Source organism: Tiliqua scincoides, chromosome 4 (genome assembly GCF_035046505.1).
Source record: "Tiliqua scincoides isolate rTilSci1 chromosome 4, rTilSci1.hap2, whole genome shotgun sequence".
Lineage (NCBI taxonomy): Eukaryota > Metazoa > Chordata > Lepidosauria > Squamata > Scincidae > Tiliqua > Tiliqua scincoides.
Window position 1 is genome coordinate 155,048,907 of NC_089824.1, and position 7,279 is coordinate 155,056,185.

A 7,279-nucleotide genomic window follows, 5' to 3' on the forward strand; every position below is an offset into this window, starting at 1 on the left:
AAACAAGGGAAAACCATTCAAGGGTAGGAAGGAAAAAAATGAGTAAGAGAGAGAAAAAGAACAGAAGGTGGGATTTCACAGTTTGATCCTTGTAATCCTTTTTATCTGACACAGTTTTTGCCACAACTCCATCTGTTTTAAATTACCACCCTGATGGGAAGATTAGCAGTGTGCACTTAGTAGGTAGTCTAGATACAGGGAGTCAATTTGTCCGTTCTTAATTGCCTTACCGAAAGGGGACACAATCCATTGGGGATTGTGGGGCAGATTTGTGGGACAGATTTGTGGCTGCCATTGTTCCATGTAAGTACTGTAACTGCTTAGCAGTCAGAAACACTGGCCAGCCAGCGCTTTAGTGAAGATACTAAGATATAAGCTAGCTAATAGTTCTCAACAACTTTGTGGTGGTACTGAATGGGAATCTCCACTGGGGCTCACATCTACTTGTGAGGAGGAGCCAAGGCATCAGGTGATTGACACAGCCATAAGCGGTATCATTTGTGAACATTTGTTCACAAATTTGTTGTGAGAGTGGGATTTGAGGTTGCAGTTGAAAGCCTGACTGCAAGACAATGCTCTGCCTAGAAAGAACAAATGCCAGTGACCCAAGAAACTCCTTGAGTGGAAGCCTCCATCACGAGCCCCCCACACCCTCAAGTACATCTACCTGAGAGGAGAGGTTCACTTACAATTTCTCTCCTCCTCCATCTCTAGCAGCCCAATCCTAGCCAAATTTCCAGTGCGGATGCAGCTGCAATGCAGTCCCAAGGTAAAGGGACAAATATTGCTTTACCTTGAGGAGGCCTCTGTGACTGTCCTCCCCAACTTCAGGATGCAGCGCAGGATCTGATCTGGCAAAAACTGCATTGGAAGCCAAGAGGCAGGGCTGGCAGTTCTTAGAACACATATGTAGACAATCATTTGCAGGAGCATGTTACCTACCTACTCTATCCAATGCTCAAATCTGCACATAAAGCAAATCTTACAAAGATTCCATAAGCCTCCAGGGCTCTCTCCTCCAAAGGAAGCTTGAACCCAGGATGTGCTGCAGTTCCTGGAACTTCTCATAGCTCAGAGGAGTAGGGCACATGTGACATTCAGCAATTGCAAGCTGCAGCCCCACAGTCCTGCCATAAGCCCAACTCCTAGTGACTGTCCACTCATGAAGACTATAGACATCTGAATGGTTGCAATTGCTGCAGAAGGAACCCAGCCTCTTTCCAGCGATAGATCTGGAGAATTTTCCAAAATTCTGACAATCCCAGTTTTTACAGTATGAATCTGGTACAATCTTGAAAACTGGGAAGGCAGATGGAAGGGGGAAGAACCGAGTTGTGCTTTCAGAGGTCTATGCATAGAATTTTTGCCACTGTTTCCAGCCTGTTGTATTTCACTGTTTGTTTCAGCAGCAGTGGTGCTTTATGGCAGAATGGTTCTGCTATGCAAAATAAGACCCAAGTTGCAAATAATATTTATTCATTTATGAAATTTTTATTTTGCCCTACAGAAGCCATAGTATGACTCACAGCAACAACAATTATTATTACTTTGGTTTATATCCCCTACTATACTAATGGGATCAGAGCAACTTATATATATAAATATATATAAATGTTAGGTCAGTGTTTCCTTTCTCTCCTTCAGGAGGCACTTGGTGTTTCTATGGCCATTATGGGGGGGTTGTGGGGGTCCAAGCCTAATGAACCACCAGCAGGTAGAGTTTGCTGGTGGTCCTTCATTTATATGCACCCCTGGCATCTTTTCTTTCGGGACCAGGGATGGGTGGATGACTCTGGTGCCCAGTCACCCTGGGAGACATTTAAAAATGTCTGCTTCAGTTACAGCCAGGAAATGGTCTATATAAGTATAATAAAATCCTTCTCTCACTGATGTTTTTTTCTGTCCTGAGATACTACACACACTGCTTTCAGATACTTCTTTATCATCTCAAGGACACATGAATGAGCTAAACTGAAAGAGAAGCTAAGGACTTGCAACCCAATCTTATCCACATTGTCCTGGGAGTAAGTCCCATTGACTCTGATGGGACTTACTTCTGAGTAGGCATGCATATGATTGGGCTGTTCTTTTTTTGTTGCAGCAGTCTAAGTATTTGCACTGGATCTTCCATTTAGGGTTTATGGGGGGGCAGAAATAACAAATAGTTGTTAGGCTGCAATCCTATATGCACACTTACCTGTGTATACATTCCATTAAGTTCCATTAAATTGAAAGAAAGTTCCATTAAATTCAATGGTGCTTACTTCTGCCTAGACATGCATAAGCTTGTATGGCTAAGCATGTTGACTCAAAAGTAAGCCCCTCTGACTTCAGTGGGATTTACTCCCAGGACAGTGTATACAGGAGTGCAGCCTAAGTTAAGCAGTGCTGTGCCTAAGATTGCTTCCTACTGTATCCTCAACACAATAAGGTCCACATTCCTTCACATAAGCAAACCTCCCTGACCTCATTGTGGAATGAGATTGCTATCAAGCCATAAACACCCTCTTCTTAGAAGTAGCAACAAAAGAGTGATTCTGATTCAAACTGTCCCCTGGTGCGTAGGTTCTACATGCGGTGGGGTATGTGGCAGGGGCCTGGGCATCTGTGTGCCCCATCACACAGCATGTAAAAGAAAGTCACATCTGTTTGTTTGTTCTATATACTGTTTGTTCTATATACTGACCATGAAATATGTCCACCGCAGTCATGCAGGTGAGGACACATGCCCATAAACATACAGGAATGAGCCTCATTTAATTTATAATACTTGCCACTCAGTGAGAGAATGTGTGCAAATCTTCAGCTTAGTCCTGTGCCTTCTTTCAGTAAGGACTATGCAAAAGGGGACTCTGTGAAAATGGCCTGAAAAGCCTTTCCAGGCAGTTCTAGATGCAACAAAACCTTAACTGTTATTGGTTGCTGGGTGACTCAGATGCATTTCCAGAAACTAGTCCAGGAAACTAGTCCAGTAGATCCACATTAATTACAGGTTAGATGCGGGGTTCCACCTCCCATCTCTAGTTGTAGAATGTGGAGGTGTCTGCCACAGACATGTAAACAACATTAATTAATTATTTTCCTAAGCTTGGAACCGCCACTGTCCAAGGGAATGTAAGATGTGGGATGGAGAAAATAGAAGCAGTTATGCGGGTTGTGTCACACTCTCCTCCTGCAATCTGGAAGGTTCTCACACCAAGTAAGATTGTGAAATATTGTGCTCATGGACTTCCTTGGTTTTGAAGGTTAGCAATACAAAACAATACATGACAGCTGGTAACAGAGTGCCCCAGCACATTATTTACAGAACTCAATGCACTCCTGAGAGTTAGAGGAAGAATTGAACTGAGTAATGTTTAAATAAGTCAACGGCATTACGGCTGGTCTGAGCAGCGCGTTCCTACCCTCTCCACCCCCACTGGTACAGCTGCACTAAAAGCAGATGTGCTATATCCAGCATGGGGGGGGGGGGAGGTGGCAGATTGGAAGGCTTTAGAAGGGAAATGGGATTTAAATCCCCTTACCAATACATAAGCCTCCCAATCCACAATGGGTCTCTTCAGAACTGCACTAGCTATTTCACTAGCACAAGTCTAAGGAGAGAAAGGGTGTACAGAGACAGGAAAAATGGGGAATAGGACGCAGTGCGCACCATCACTGCAGATCCACATCCTGCTGCAACATCCCTGCTGCATTACACCCTCTCTGCCAAGTTTTGACTCCTCTCTGCCCCGCTCTACCCTCCCCGTCCCCTTCCACCCCTCCACCACCTTACCTGTGTCCATGGGCAGCTGCCACTCAGCAGCTGCAGGAAAGCTCTGGCCTTTCTGTTGGTGCACCGCCTCCCTGCACTGCCACAAAGTACTTTATGGCGCTTTTGCAGCAGTCAGTGTTCCACTGGTGCTTATAGCCCAGAGGATTAGGCTGTTAATCTCGCAGTTAGAACAAAGACCTAATTCCAGATATGTCCTGCTTCCAGGACACAGTGGACTAGCCTTTCTTCTTTCACCTCTTCTGTTTCTTCTGTGGTGTACTGAATTTGAACATGTACCTGTCCAAAATTAAGAAGCTGACGGAACATACCAAGATCCAGGTCTACAGAGCTTTCGTCCTGAGTACACTTCTGTACTGCAGCGAGTCATGGACTCTTCGCTCACAACAGGAGAGGAAACTGAACGCTTTCCACATGCGCTGCCTCCGACGCATTCTCGGCATCACCTGGCAGGACAAAGTTCCAAACAACACAGTCCTGGAACGTGCTGAAATCCCTAGCATGTATGCGCTGCTGAAACAGAGACGCCTGCATTGGCTCGGCCATGTCGTGAGAATGGATGATGGCCGGATCCCATCCCCAGAAAGGATCTTCTCTATGAAGAACTTGTGCAAGGAAAGCGCCCTACAGGTAGACCACAGCTGCAATACAAGGACATCTGCAAGAGGGATCTGAAGGCCTTAGGAGTGGACCTCAACAGGTGGGAAACCTTGGCCTCTGAGCAGCCCGCTTGGAGGCAGGCTGTGCAGCATGGTCTTTCCCAGTTTGAAGAGACACTTGGCCAACAGAGTGAGGCAAAGAGGCAAAGAAGGAAGGCCCACAGCCAGGGAGACAGACCAGGGACAGACTGTACTTGCTCCCAGTGTGGAAGGGATTGTCACTCCCAAATCGGCCTTTTCAACCACACTAGATGCTGTTCCAGAACGACCATTCAGAGCACGATACCATAGTCTCTCAAGACTGAAGGTTGCCAACAACCTGTTCAAAAAAACAAAAACAGAAAACCAGAGAAGTAGCACTAATAGCAGCCCATAGTATGTTACCACTGCATTGCTGTAGCATTGGTTCTCTTTATTCATAGATTTTCTCTGTTGATAAATGAGATGTTTTAAGCACAGGGAAAATACAGAAAGACAACAGATTGATGGTCATTGAGCCCCCCTCCCAGTAAACAGAGGTTGAATGAAGTGCAACTGTCCCAGACTAAAAACCGCATCTGAAAGTGCCGTTGAACTAAAAACTGAGGAATCCTTCCCTCTCAGACACAGAGTTTAGAAATATTCATCACACCGTACACATATATTTCAGAGCTGCTTTCTGAGGCAACAGAGACACAATTTGGCTGCTTGGCTTTGTGGCAGAATGGGGGCTGGGGGTGACTGGCTGGCAGGCAGGGGATGCTTTGTGGCAGAATGGGGTGAGGAAGAGGATGCTTGGTGGCAGAATGGGGTCTGGGGTGGGGTGAGGTAGCAGAGTGAGGGAGAAGCCTCAGCTTTTTAAAAAACAGGATTCAGGTCACTTCCTGGAGCCACATTTGGAGTTCGGCCCTCAGTAGGTGCCCTGAATCCAGTGTGGCCCTGTATTGGAATTGCGGAAGATATTACCGAGGAGATAGGGTGCGGTGTCCACAGTGCCCCTTGCTCTGAGTAAATGCAGGATTAAAGCCCAGGTGGTAGCTGGAGGTGTGCTGCACAGCTGCAGCCACTAGAGCATAAGGAGATCCCTCAGGTATATAGGGAGCACCTGAGGCAGAAAGGGTTAGGTGGGTTTTGAAGGAGTGCAGGTTGGAGAGGAGACTGACTTGGTTTATGGAATTGGGAATCAGACTGTGGATTGTGACTGGACTTTGGCTTTGGACTTTGATTTGGATACCCTGATGGATTGGACTGACCTACCTGGAACCTGACTTTGGACTGTAACTTGGCTTATTGGCATCTCTGATTGGACTGGTTTACAAGGCCCAGTGGATTGGGATTTGGCAAAACAGGCCCCCAGGATGAAATGAGTTTGACACTCCTGGTCTAGAATAACATTATTAAAAGAGATGGCACAATGTGATCTGCCTGATACTCTTTATCTTATCTGCATACCTTTCCTATGTGTTAGTATAAACACTAAGCAGCTGTGGCGCCTCTCTACAAAACTAAGGCTTTTGTCCTTTTATTAAAGAGGGTTTTAAAAGCTTTACTAAAAACAAGCAACTTTGGTTCCCTATGGCCTGTTTCTGATGACTACTATGTCCTACAACTACTACGTGGGTTACAATCTGGGGCAAGGACTGCTTTGTCTTAATTCTGTCTATGTGTGCTTTTTACTCTAAAAGCACAAGAGTATAGTTACAGAGTTTTCCTGATAGATACAGGTGTGTTTTAACTTTTGCCAAGTCTCCAGCCATTGCCTGGTACTGTTATCTTTTGGCCTTCCACACCTGTTGCTTTAACATAAACATTGTGGGGCCCAGTTTGCAAAGCCAAGGTTTTCTGGAACACAGCAAAGCAGCTTTTGGTTCCTTTTAGAGCAGCCTATAATTATTTGCTTTTGTGACCACTGTGGCCTTTACATATGGGTTACAGTTTGGGGGCAAGGGCTACCATGTGTTAATGCCATCAATTATATGATGCACTCCCATTTCAGAGGTGTTAAAATGTGCATCTAAGGATCCATGACATATGGGGCTTGTAGGTGTCTTTGGGCATAATCCTAACCAGGTCTACTCAGAAGTAAGTCCTATTTTGGACTTACTCTCAATGGGGCTTACTCTCAGGAAAGTGTGGTTAGGATTGCAGCCTTCCTTCCTCAACTCCTGTAAAGCACATTGTTGTTTACAAGAAAATACAGAATTGCAGTCATTCCTCCAGTGATGAACATTTGCTTCACAAACATCAAATGTACACCCTGCTGCTCTGATCCCATGCCTTTCTGCATACACAATAACTTATTGTTTGAATGCTGCATCATAGTGTAATCTTTTTGTAGACATTTTGAGTGGCAATCTCAACATGTGTAGTGATGACAATAAGAACACCTATGTCCAAGTTTTGTGCATGCATAGGCAATGTCAACTATGTAGCATTTCTGTGTGGCTGCCATTGATTGTAAGATGCATCCCCATTTCAGAGATGTTAAAATGCGGAAAAAAATGTGCATCTTAGAACTGATGACATATGGTATAGTGAGACCCTGTGCTTCTAGCATCCACTTGCACCATGACCGCCTCACTGAAGGACTGCACATAAGTGCATAAATCCTCATGCACCATGAGTTCCCTTCAGATACTATACCAGAATTAGATTTTTCTTTAAAGTGCTCCACATGTATAAGTGCTTGTAGTAGTGGCTGAAAAGCCTTCCTGATTGCACTCAAAGTAGTAGAGAGGCATTTACAAACAAAAACAAAATGCTACTTTATATTCTGCATGGATGCAAAATGAATTTTGTCCATGGATGCCTTCATTTCCTTTTAGAAACCAAATACGAGTTGCAAGCAGTCACCTCTTTTTCCTCATGC